This window comes from Lipotes vexillifer, unplaced genomic scaffold (genome assembly GCF_000442215.2).
Source record: "Lipotes vexillifer unplaced genomic scaffold, Lipotes_vexillifer_v1.1 scaffold437, whole genome shotgun sequence".
NCBI classification, from domain to species: domain Eukaryota; kingdom Metazoa; phylum Chordata; class Mammalia; order Artiodactyla; family Lipotidae; genus Lipotes; species Lipotes vexillifer.
The window spans coordinates 605,782-619,429 of record NW_006785990.1 but is presented as its reverse complement, the minus strand read 5'-3'; the positions used below and the strand labels follow the sequence as shown (position 1 = coordinate 619,429).

Sequence of the window (13,648 nt, the reverse complement as noted above, 5' to 3'; positions counted from 1 at the left end):
CCAAATAAATTTTAGATTAATCTTGCCTATAACTCGAGAAAATCTTGCTGGGGTTTTGCCAGGAATTATTTAAACCTGTACATCAATTTGGGTACAATTGATATCTTTACTGTGTTGAGTCTCCCAGTCTATAAATGTGCTATGTCTCTCCATTTATTTAGATGTCTTTCCTTTAATTTCTTTCAACAGCGTAGTTTTCTATGTGTAAGTCATATACATGTTTTTCTTTCTTTCTTTCTCTTTTTTTAGATTTACACTTAGATATTTCATCTTTTGGCAATAATAAATAGTATTTTATTTCAGTTTCAGTGACCATATGTTCATTGCTAGTCTATAAAAATAGAATTGATTTTTGTATGTATATCTTATATCGTGTAGCCTTGCTAAACTCATTTATTATTTCTAACCATTTTTTTCTAGATTCCTTGTGATTTTCTTAACAATGAGGTCATCTGCAAATGGGAGCAGTTTTCTTCCCCTTCTGTCTTTAGACCTTTTATTTCCATTCTTTGCTTTATTGCACTGGCTGAAATTTCCGGTACTATGTTGCATGAGAGCGGTAAGAACAGATATTCTAACTTTGTTCCTTACCAAGTGGGGAACAAATGAAAGAGGAAAGCATTCAGTTTTAGTTTGCCTTTAAGTGTGATGTTAGAAGTAGTTTTTTTGGCAGATGTTCTTTGCCAAGTGAGGAAGTCCCCTCTCTTCCTTTTCTGGAGAGTTTTTGTCATGAGTGGACATGGAAAGTTGTAAAATACTTTTTCTGCATTGATGGATATGATCATGTGCCTTTTCTTCTTCAGTCTGTTAATATGGTAGGTTATTAAATTGATTGATTTTCAAATATTGAAACATTCTTGCATCGCTGGAATAAGCCCTACTTTGTATTGTTGTGTAATCCTTTTTATATGTTACTAGAATCCATCTGCTAGCATTTTGGTAAGGATTTATGCATCTATATGCAGCAGTGATATTAATCTAATGTTTCCTTCTTTTTTACAGTCTTTGTCTGGTTTGCTATCAAGTAATGATAGCTTCATAAAATTAGTTGAGACGAGTATTTCCTCCTATTCTATTTTTTGGAAGAGATTGTATAAAATTAGTGTTAATTCATTTTTAAACAATTGATAGAATTCTTCAGTGAAACCATCTGGGTCTGGAGATTTATTTTTGGGGAGTTTTAAAATTATGAATTCAATTTCCTTAATAGTGATAGGGCTATTCAGATTATCTATTTCATAATGGATAAGTTGTGTGGTTTGTGTTTTTTGAGGAATTGATCCATTTCATCTAAGTTGTCAACTTCAGATGTGTAGAGTTGTTCACAATATTCCCTTATTATCCTTTGGTTGTCTGTAGATCTTAGTGATAGCCCAGTTTCATTACTGATATTGGTAATTGTGTCTTTTCTTTCTTTGTCAGTCTCACTAGAGTTTTGTCAATTTTATTGATCTTTTCAAAGAGCAAACTTTTTTATTTATCTTTTTGACTTTTTTCTGTTTTCAATCTCATTGACTTTGGGTTTTATCTTTAATATTTTCTCCCTCCTGCTTCTTTTGGGTTTATTTTGCTCTTCTTTTTTCTAGATTCTTGAGGTGGGAGCTTAGTTTATTGATTTGAGGCTTTCCACATTCCTACTGTGTGCTTTTAGCTTTATAAAATTTCTTCTCATTATTACTTTAGCTGTGTCCCAGCTAAAGTATGTTGTATTTTCATTTTCATTCAGTTAAGTGTATTTTTTGGCAACTTTCTCTTTGACCTACGGACTACTTTGTAGTATGTTGCTTGGTTTCCAAATGTTTAGAGATTTTACTGTTATTAATTTCTAGTTTGATTCTGTTGTGGTCAGAGAATGCACTCTGTAAGATTTCAATTTTTAAAAATTTGTTGACATTTGTTTTATGGCCCAAGATATGGTCTATCTTGGTATGTGTGCTCTGGGCACTTGAAAAGAATGTGTATTCTCCTATTGTTGAGTGGAGTGTTTTATAGATATGTATCAGATTCTGTTGGTTGATTGTACTGTTAAGTATTTCTGTATTCTCGCTGATTTTCTACCTAATCATTCTATCGGTTGTTGAGAGATATGCACTGAAGTCTCCAACTATAACTGTGGATTTGAATATTTATCTTTTCAGTTCTATCAGTTTTTCTTTACACATTTTGCAGCTCTGTTGTTTGGTGCATAAACATCAAGGATTGCTATGTCTTCTTGGTGGATTGACTCTTTTATCATTATGTAATGTCCCTTCTGTCTCTGTTGACTTTCTTTACTCTGAAGTCTACTTTATGTGATATTAATATTGTCACTCTTGCTTTCTTTTTTTTTTTTTTTTTTTTTTTGCGTTACGTGGGCCTCTCACTTTGTGGCCTCTCCCATTGCGGAGCACAGGCTCCGGACGCGCAGGCTCAGCGGCCATGGCTCACGGGCCCAGCCGCTCCGCGGCATGTGGGATCTTCCCGGACCGGGGCATGAACCCGCGTCCCCTGCATCGGCAGGCGGACTCTCAACCACTGCGCCACCAGGGAAGCCCTCTTGCTTTCTTTTGATTAATGCTGTCATAATATAGCTTTTTCCATTCTTTGCCTTTCAACCTCTGTATTTTTATATTGAAACAATATTCCTACAACAAAACTGAGTTTGTTTTTGTAGACAGCATATAGGTACACATGGTTTTTAATCCACTCTGCCAGTCTTTCTCTTTCAGTTGTCATATTTAGGCCATTTACATTTAATGTCATTATTGATATATTAAAGCTTAAGTCTGCCATTTAATTTATTTTTTTTCTGTTTGTTTTTCTGTTTTTTGTTTCTCTATTTCCTTTTTTCTCCCTTCCACTTCGTTACTTGAGCATTTTTTAGAATTCCATTTTGATTAATCTGTAGAGGTTTTAAGTGTATCTCTTTGCCTAGCTTTTGAAGTGATTGCTATAAGTATGATTCTCTCTCTTTCTCCACACACACAACATCTTGTCTCGAAATACTGGTGTTGACATTTTACCTGTTCACATGAAGTGTTGAAACCCTACCTCTCTTTTTTAAAAAATTGTTTCCCCACTTATGTAATATAATTTATAATTGTCTTATCTTACATGTTTGCATACATTTAGAAACACATCAGGCAGTGTTGTAATTTTTCTTCAAGGTTCAACATAATTTATAATGCTTAGTAGAAGAAACTATATTGTGTTTGCCCATATTTTTGCTTACCGTATTCTTTCCTCCTTTGTGATATTCTAATGTACCTTCTTTTATCATTTTCTTTCTGTTCAGAGAACTTCCTTTAGCCATTCTTAGAGTAGGTCTGCTGGCAACAAATTCTCTTAGAGGTTCTTTATGTGAGAATATCTTTATATTCCCATAATTCCTGAAAGATATTTTTACTGGCATAGGGTTCTGGGTGACAGGTCTTTTCTTCCAGCACTTGAAACATTTTGTGATACTTCCTTATGGCCTCCACGGTTCTGATGAGATATCTACTCTCATTCAAATTGAGCTTCACCTGTAATAGGGTGCTGTTTATCTCTTTCTTCCTTAAATAATTTTTTGTGTCTTTAGTTTTTAGAAGTTTGACTAAGATGTATCTTGATATGGATTTATTTGGGCTTTTCCTATTTGGGGTTCACTCGGCTTCTTAAATCTGTAGATTTATATCTTTTGCCCAATTTGAAAAGTGTTCAGCCATTAATTCTTCAAGTACTTTTTCAGCCCCACCCTCTTTCTCCTCCCCTTCTAGGACTGCGATAACGCAAATGTTTTATATATATGTATATATATATATATTTTTTTTTTTTCAGTACACGGGCCTTTCACTGCTGTGGCCTCTCCCGTTGTGGAGCACAGGCTCCAGACGCGCAGGCTCAGCAGTCATGGCTCACGGGCCTAGCCGCTCCGCGGCGTGTGGGATCTTCCCGTACTGGGGCACGAACCTGTGTCCCCTGCATCGGCAGGTGGACTGTCAACCACTGCGCCACCAGGGAAGCCGTAGATATATTTTGAATAGTCTCACGAGTCCCTGATGCTCTGTTCCTTTTTATTTTTTTCCAGTCCATTTTCTCTCTGTTGTTTAGATTGGGTAATTTCTATTGTTCTACCTTTCAGTTCACTGACTCTTCCCTTTGTTCCCTCCGTTCTGCTGTTGAACCCTCCACTGAGCTTTATTTTCAGTTATTGCATTTTTCGCTTCTCAAATTCCATTTGGTTCTTTGTGATATCTTATATGTCTTTGCTGAGACTTTCTATTTTTTTCATTTGTTTCAAGTATATTTGCAAATTTCCATTGAAGCATTTTCTTTTTAATGATGGCTGCTTTAAATCTTTGCTAGATTGTGCTCATTATTTTCATGATCTCAGTGTTGGATCTATTGCTTGTATTTTTTCATTCAGTTTGAGTTCTTCCTGGATCTTAGTAAGAACAGTGATTTTTCACTTGAATCCTGGATATTTTTGGCTATTACACCATGAGGCTCTGGGTCTTAGGTCAACCTTCTGCTTTCGCTGGTTTCTTCTGACTCTACTCTAGGGAAAAGCTTGCTTTCTCATTACTGCCAAGTGAGAGTAAAGTCCTGATTCTCCTCTTGGCCTCTGTTGACACTGGAGGTGAGCTTGCATGTTATCTCTGGGCAGATGTGGGAGTTTAGGCTCCCCACTAAGGCCTCACTGATCCCTCCCTGGCTGGGAGAAATAGGACTGCCCCATTACTATTCCTTACCTGCACTAAACCCACAGGGGTAGCCTCTTTATCTCTGTGGTGGTGAAAGCCCTGACTCCCCACTGAGCTTCCTGTGACATCACCCAGGTAGGGGAGAGGGAGCCTTGTTACGGCCTGGTGAAGGTGGACCTCTAGGGTCTCCGCCGTGCTTTTGCTGGTCAGAGTGTGGTTGGGAACACACTTTCTTTCTGCGGTGTTTGGCTGGAATAGAGTGCTTACTGTCCAGAAGTTTTCTGTCTTTTTAAACTGCCCCTTTCCTGGACCTTTGTCTAGAGAGAGCAGGCTTTGTGTGTTTTTTTTTTTTGGCCAATGCCTGTTGGTGTTTCTGGGTTGCCAACTATTCAACTCCAAAACTGGAATATATGAGACAGAAAGAAAACCCAGGGATCACATTATCACCAACATTCCTTGGGTTCTGAGGCCCCTCGCTGGTCTGCCTTCTCTTCATTGTTCAGATTCTTCTTAATGTTTGTTTTGTGTATAATGTTTGGGGATTTAAATTTTACTTAGGAGGAGGAATAGGGGAGAGTATGTCAATTCCATTTCCCCAGGAGCTGAAGTCTAGACTGTGGCTGCCCTCAACAATCCCCTTTTCGTTGAGCTCCTTTCCAGCGACCCCAAGTTTGTGCTGGAGAAGCAGACTCACTGCTTCAGAGCTAGAACTCCAGTGCTCCCCAGGACATGTCTGCTGTTCTTTAAGCAGGGAGATACAAAGTTAGTTAAAGCACAGTTGCTCATTTTTCTGGCATGTTTAACACTAGAATTCATTTGCATGCTAAACAAGTATATCTGGACTCTAAGAAAAGTATTTAAGGATCTCAAGTGGGGGATATTTATTTAGTTCTGAATCAACAGTTGTGATCTTTCTCTCTCTTTCTTCCTTTTTATTTGCCTTTTATCTCATTGTTGTCTTTTAATTAATTCTTTCCCAGGATGTTCTTTCATTGAGAATTATTAAAGATGTAAGCCTTCCTTTATCAAACCATGGGCTGTGCAATTGTATACACTTTACATTTGGCTCTGGGGAAATTTTAGAATTGCAGGAGAGAAGGTGCTTCATTAATTGGTTGAGCAAGATTGTGCCTTTAATGGAGACAAAGCCACGGAAGCGTTTGTGGGGCTGGAACAGTCCGCAGTTGTTGGTGAGGACACAGGCAGCCAGTGTTGGGGGCTCTGCAGACAGTTCCTCCTTCTGCACTGATCACACAACGTGCCCTGCATGAGCCGATGGAGGGTGAAGGAGGTGGGGAGGACCAGCCTCTGCAGGGGCCTGAATGGGAGCTGGCGGCTGTGCTGCAGGCCTGAGCGGACCTTTGAAAACTTGGGCTGCCTTTTCAGGGCAGGGTGTCAGTGGTCCAGGCGGGTGGAGGGAGCTGAGGCAGATAGGGTGGGAGGGTGAGCGGTGGAGGAGTGGGGGCTATCTGCCTTGTGCTGTCTGGGCTGGCTGGGCCCTCATCACTGTGATGCTGGGAGGCCCTGTGGACAGGGATCCAGGGGAAGGGTGAGCCCTGAGCTCACCTGCTGTTAATTGACAAATTAGTTAATTAACAAATTGCGCTTATCGGACGCGCAGAAAGTGGCCAATGAGAAAAAGAGAAGGAGGGGATCTGCTCTCTCTCTTTTCAGGAATTTACAGTCTGAAGGGGGAAGCAGGAAACACACAGACACACACACAGACACACACACACACACACACAGACACCCCCAGACTCACACAGAAGACTCCACCCACCCAGACACACACAGACACATACACCCACTGACACACATACATTCCATCTTTCAAATACAGAGGTGACATAGGAGGCAGGGTGGGGAGGCCCAGATAGGAAGTGCGTGGAGTGTCAGGAGCTTGTGTTGGTTCCAGGCCCCACGCCCTCCATGTCAGTACATTCACTGTTTACCGCTAAGCTAGTCTCTGGAGGCTCAGGTGCCCTGTTCCCCCTGACATACACATGCAAAAAAGCACAGGAACTTAAAACAACGATTGCTCACAAGGAGACAGCTCTTGGATTTGCAGTTAGTTCAGCAGACTTACTGAAGCTCAATTGAAGGCCCTATGGAATGTCCTGGTCACAAACATGAAAAAGACAAGGGCCTTCTCCAAGAGCTCTCAGGCCTGTGGGGTGGACCCATGTCCAGGCCTAGGGGCACTGGGCTGGTGCCTGGTGAGCACATACACACAGACACATGCGTACTGTTTCATTTGCTTCTTATGTCCTCCTGAGGGCTCTGCAGGACCCTCAGACAGATGTGGCTTTGAATCCCAGTCCGGTCTCTGTCTCACTGTGCGCCTGGCACTCAGTCTCCATGGACTTACTTTCCTCATCTGTAAAGTGGGGATGGTAATTCCTATCTCAAAGCCATTTCCTGATCAAATGAGACAATGAGCACAAAAGTGCCTGGCAGATAATATCCATTCATTCATTTATTCTACAAATATTTTGACTCTTTTTGCCCAGTGCTGAATCTGGGTACCTGGCCAAAAATGTCAGATATGAACCTGGCCCTCCTGGAACTATACGCTACTAGAAGGAGACAGACAGCACACAAATAAGTGAATAAACAGAGCAGGGGATGTGACAGAGAAAAGCTGGGTGGTCAGGGCAGGCAGGGGGTTACCTTTAACTCCTGGCGAGTGTAGCTCTCATGGGCGACCGTTGCTTCTCACGGGCCCGACCAGCCATCCTCTCCTGACCCTGCTCTAGGGGTGTTTCTACTTGTGCTCTTGGTTCCACTGTTTTCTCACACTTGTCTGCCTGCATCTGCTGGTCCCGTTGTAACTTCTTATCCTTGGGTGGGTGCACTGTCTTTTGGGGGCTGGCGTGGTGGGGCCTGTGGAATGGGCAGAACAAGGCAGAACCTCACGGGCAGGCAGATGTGGGTGGATCAGAGCACATTGCAGAGCTGAGTGAGCCCTGAAAGCCCAGCAGGACAAACAGGACCCTTGAGGCTCATTGGCAGCCTGGCTGTCTCCCCAGCTGTCCCTGCAGTGTTCCTACCCTCCCAACTCTGAGGCCCTTAGAAGCAGCAAGAGAGGCTTATCACAGCACTCCTTCCTGAAATGCTCTCCCCTGGAGACTCCCCTTCATTTTTATTTATTTATTTTTAAAAATTGTGGTAAAATATATATAAAATGAAAGTCACCATTTAAACCATCTTCACGTGCAGTTCAGTGCCAGTTCAGCACATTATTGTGCAACCATCACCACCATCCATGTCCAGGACTTTTTAATCTTCCCAAACTGGAACTCTGTACCCATTAAACACAAATTCCCCATCCCGCACTCCCTGCAGCCCCTGGAAACCACTGGTCTACTTTCTGTCTCTATGATTTTGACTAATTAAGTACCTCATATAAGTGGAGTCATGCAGTATTTGTCTTTTTGAAACTGGCTGATTTCACTTGGTACAATGTCTTCATGGTTCATCCATATTGAAGCCGGTGTCAGAATTTCCCTCATTTTTAAGGCTGAATAATATTCCACTGTATGTATAGACCACGTTTTGTTTATCCATTCATCCAGTGAGGGGAATTTGGGTTGCTTCCACCTTTGGGCTTCTGTGAGTAATGCTGCTATGAACGTGGGTATATGTTCTCTTTGAGATCCTGCTTTAAATCCTTCTGGACATATACCCAGAAATGGAATTGCTGGATCATATGGTAATTCTATTTTTAATTTTTTGAGGAACTGCCATACTGTCTTCCATAGTGACTATACAATTTTACATTCCCACTGCAATGCACACAGGTTCCAATTTCTCTACGTCCTCATCAACATTTATTTTGTTTTTGTCATTTTCATTTTTTTTTTTTTTTTTTGGCCGCACTGTGTGGCATGCAGGATCTTAGTTCATCAACCAGGGATCAAACCCATGCCCCCTGCATTGGGAGCGCAGAGTCTTAACCACTGGACTGCCAGGGATATCCCTCTTTTTCTAATAGAAGCCAACCTAGTAGTGGGTGTGAGGCCGTTTTATTTTTTAAGGCACAAGTCAGCCATCACCTCTTCCGGGAAGTCTTCCCTGATGCTCCCAGCCTAGCAAGGCACCTAGCCTCTGTGCTCCTTCAGCCTCCTGTACTTCCCTTGATTACTTTGTCTGTGTGCATGACTCCTCCCTAGCTGGTCTGTGAGCAACTAGAGGGAACATGCTTTTTTTTTTATTTTTATTTTTTTTTTTTTTTTTTGGCCGCACTGTGTGGCATGCAGGATCTTAGTTCATCAACCAGGGATCAAACCCATGCCCCCTGCATTGGGAGCGCAGAGTCTTAACCACTGGACTGCCAGGGATATCCCTCTTTTTCTAATAGAAGCCAACCTAGTAGTGGGTGTGAGGCCGTTTTATTTTTTAAGGCACAAGTCAGCCATCACCTCTTCCGGGAAGTCTTCCCTGATGCTCCCAGCCTAGCAAGGCACCTAGCCTCTGTGCTCCTTCAGCCTCCTGTACTTCCCTTGATTACTTTGTCTGTGTGCATGACTCCTCCCTAGCTGGTCTGTGAGCAACTAGAGGGAACATGCTGTGAATATTCAGTGCTTGTCTATTCAGTACTTGTCCCCTTTCCCCTTCTTCATCCCACCCCCATCCATGCCAGGGTCTGACCCTTTGACCCACAGGAGGCACTCAGGACACCTTTGTGGAATGAATGCCCAACACCTAGACCCAGGCTGGCCTCCAGGGTCTAACAGTGGGGCTCCAGACTCAGGAGAAGAGCCTGATCCCCTCCCCTGGGGCTGCTGGCCCAAGGACACTGGGAGAGCTTCTCGTGGGTTCTGGCACAATCCTAGAAAGCAGTGCTGTTTTAGGGACTCACAGCTGGAAAAGCAGAAGCACAGCTTAGTGTGAGCTGAGTTGGATTTGGTCTGCATGGGAGTGAGGTGTTGAGTGGAGGTCATTGGTAGTGTTGATCAAGGTGACCTGATTCCTGAAGCTCATGCTGGCAGATTTATCATTCTTCTTCCCAGGGATGAAGATTAACGACATAACTTATATTCCTTGTGATTTACTGACAGCCCCATTCTCAGAATGGCCAAGACACTTGGAGCTGAAGGTGGGATGGCCTTTCACTATCACTTGAGAAAGCAGTATAAGTGGTAGCTGTCCTTATCCCCTGGGGGGATGTCTGCTTCTGAAATGAGATTTAAGGAGCAGACTTCTTGAGAGGAATTGTCCCATTACAGCAAGGAAGGGAATTAGCTGGCAGTAATTAAGCACCGACTGTGCAAACCTTCAGTGCGCTTTACCGCGGCCTCACAAGAGCACACGGGGTGGAGATGGGAGCAGAATGACGCCAGCCCTGGGAAGGTGGAGACAGCGGCAGCTCCCCTGCATCCGGCCGGCTCCGGGCCGAGCCCCACCGCAGCCCCATGCCCTTCTCAGAGATGACATCTATCTCCCAGCAAGTAATGCTCGAGAAATGATTCTGCTCGAGAGTATCACGTCCAAGGGAAGAAGAAAATGCTGCCTTACATCCCACGTTCAGGTGGGAGCTGGGCCAGGTGGTATTTCCGTCCATTCACATTCGCCCATTCACTCAGCATTGCACAGACTTTGCTGAGCCCCCGCCGTGCGTCTGGCTTTGTGCTGGGAGTGGGGATGGTGACAAGGAATAACATGTCGCCTTCCATCCCCCAGAAGCTCCTGTCTAGTGGAGCGGAAAGGCAGACAAGCCCTTCCATGGCACAGGCATAAAGGCGGGAATGGAAACAGGATTCTAGAATCATGAGAGCTCAGACTGCTTCCTTGACTCTCCCTAAGTGTGCTGAGGAAGCACCGCACAGGAGGGGACGTGTGAGCTGGGTGTCCAGGATAAAAGTGAAGGAAGAGGGCAGGACAGCGAGCAGAGGGGACGGTGTGTGCAAAGGTAGAGTCATGGCTTGGGAAACCCTGCATGGCAGGAGCAGAGGGCGTGGAGGAGGATAGGGAGAAGAGGCAGGAGAGCCAGGGTGGGCCCGGGTGGCTAAAGGCTTCCTTGTGTGTCGTGTTAGCAGCCTGGTGTTTGTCCTGTAGGCAACTGGGCACCAGCAGGGGTTGTGAAGAGGGAGCGTGACTTCCTTGGGTGAGTTTTCTTTGAAGCTGCCTCTGGCAGTCATGTTGAGGATGGAGTCTCACCGGAGGGGGCCTCGTGAGAGGCTCTTACAGTGGCCCAGGTGAGAGATGAGAATGGGGGCAGAGGAGAACATTCAAGAAGCATGCTTGCAACCCCATGCTGGGTAAATCCAACTCCCGCTCCCTTCTGCACCTGCAGCTGCACCCGGGCAGTCAGATGTGGTTGGAGGGAAACACACGACCAGGCTGAAGCTGGCCTCTGTGATCTGGCTGCCCACCTCAGACAGACCCTTCCTGCCACTCCCCCTAGGCCCTTCATTCTCCCACTCTAGAAGAATATTTCACAAGTGTCCTCTCTTCAATTTTCCGAAAGTTTTTCTTCTATACTTATTTTTGGCTGACATTTTTTTCTTTTAAAAAAATTAATAGACTTTACTTTTCGGAGCAGATTTAGATTTACAGAGAAGTTCTGCAGAAAGTATTGTGTTTGTTCCATATGCCCCTCACTCTCCTTCCCAACTTCCCCTATTAATATCCTGCAGTAATGGGGTACATTTGTTACAGCTGATGAGCCACTATTGGTACATTATTATTAACTAAAGTTCATAGGTGACATTGGGTTTCATGCTTGGTGTTGCATATTATGGGTTTGGACCAATGTATAATGATGCGTGTCCACCATTATAGTGTCATACAGAGTAGTCTCACTCCCCTAAATATCCTCTCTGCTCCGTCTGTTCATTCCCCGCCTCCTCCCCTAACCCCCGACAACCACTGATCTATTGTCTTCATGGTGTTGCCTTTTCCAGGATGTCATATCGTTGGAATCATATTTTATGTAGCCTTTTCAGACTGGCTTCTTTCACTTAGTAATATGCACTTAATGTTTCTCCATGTCTTTTCGTGGTTTGATAGCTCATTTCTCTTTAGTGCTGAATAATATTCCATTGTCTGGATGTACTACAGCTTATTTATCCATTCACCTACTGAAAGACATCTTGATTGCTTCCGCATTTTGGCAGTTGTCAGTAAAGCTGTGATAAACATCGTGACCTTGCTTTTTAAATCACTGAGGAAACAGGAGCCATGAGGACAGAGCTGATCTGTGGACCAGGGCTACGCCCACCAACCTCCATCACTGGTACCCGGGAGCCTTGGCCTCTGTCCTGACGCTGTGTGTGAACACTGTGGGGCCCTGATAAAGGCGACCTCTTTCCTTGGAAACTGGAAACCATTCCCTGTCACCTACTCAAGAGTGGAACTCTTGCATCCTTAGTGTCCCCTTTTTTTTTCTTGTTTCCAATACTTTATTCAGTTTTACAGGCATTTTAAAAAATTTAAAAAATTGATTTACAGTGTTGTGTTAGTTTCCGGTGTACAGCAAAGTGATTTAGTTTTGCATATATATGTATCTATTCTTTTTCAGATTCTTTTCCCATTTAGGTTTAACGTCTCCTTTAAAAGAGATCATATTCACTAGTTCTCGAATACGCTATAATTTAATTTTTCCCATCTTCGCATAACCCTCTCTTCACCCCCCATTCATCTCCAGCCTCATTTCTCTGCTCCCCTTTATGCAGAAACTCTTCAAAATAGTCAGCTGTACTTGCTATTTGCACTTCATGTTCCCCACATTTTCTCGCAGAGGCCCCCTGGGGCAGGCGCTGGCAGTGATTGGTCCACACTCCTCAGACCCTCCTATTTCAGTGGGATCTACCTCCATCTGCCTCTCTGTGCCCAGGGTTTTTTTCTGGAACCTCAAAGGCCATGCTCTGCAGGCAGGAAGTGCCGGGGAATTAGCACACCTGGGAACAGCCCTCCACTGAAGATGGGTGGGAGTTGGTGTATAGATACCCTGTCCCCTGTTCCACAGGTGGCGTGATCCCAAGGCCCACACTGTGTTCAGGCATTCCCTGCAGGAGGAAGCTCCAGCCGTTATGTGTAAGCTTCCTGATAACCCCATTATTGGCTGCCTTCCCTTCCCTGTATCACTTCCTACTCCCTGCCAGTTTCCTCTGTGCCTCCCAAACTAACCCCTTGCATTTGAGTCCTTGTCTCAGAGTTTGCTTCTGAGGACCCAGACTCAGATACTTTCCAATCAGGTGATGCCCACCATCCCAGCACTGCTCCTATATGGTCACCAGTGACCTCCATGGGCCCAAGCCCAGCTCGTTCCCTGGGCTTCATCTGACCCCACTTCTCACAGTCTCTGGCCCTGCCAATCACTACCTTGTACTTGGAACACTTCCTCACTTGGACTTTGGGACACTGTTCCCTTTCGGGTTTACTTTTTACTGGCCAGTCCTTTCATACTCCTTTGCTTCTCATCTGCCTGCCCCCAGCACCCAATTCCAGGGAGACTGGCCAAAATATACAGAAACGAAATAACACACACTTCAAACAGAGCAGGAGTTAATTTTCTCTATGAGTTTTAAGTTGAGGGGGGAGGTGACCGCTTATGGAGGGTCCAGTATGTGCCGGGCACTTTGCATCATTGTCATTTGATCCTGACACCAACCCGTGATGGTGGTGCCTTATATCGCCATATACAGAGGAGGAAACAGAGGCTCAGACAGATTGAACGGAGGCTTGGTCAAGGCCGGGCCCCCAGGGGTGGTGCTGGGATTCAGACTCTGGGCTGTCCCACTCCTTCCCCTTTGAGGAAACAGATATGGCCTGAGACAGCTGTGCATCAAGTGGACCCTGATTTCTTTCCCATCTTCTTTCTCCCTCACTTCCTGGTCTCATGACTGCCTTTATTCCCTCCAGCCCAGTGCCCCGAGCCCTTGATTTGGCTGAGCCGTGGAAAAAGCTCCAGAGAAAAACGGGTGATTAAATCATCAATAGTGCGGAGCCCCAGCCAATAGCAGGAGGCCCTTGCCCCCCCC

At 44.4% G+C, this 13,648-nt stretch overlaps 1 protein-coding gene across 1 annotated transcript in view; it reads left to right on the top strand.

Annotated features, from left to right (window-relative positions):
* The window catches only part of GRID1 (glutamate ionotropic receptor delta type subunit 1), a 686,100-nt gene that overhangs the window by 258,548 nt on the left and 413,904 nt on the right, over nt 1-13,648 (top strand). The window lies entirely within an intron of this gene.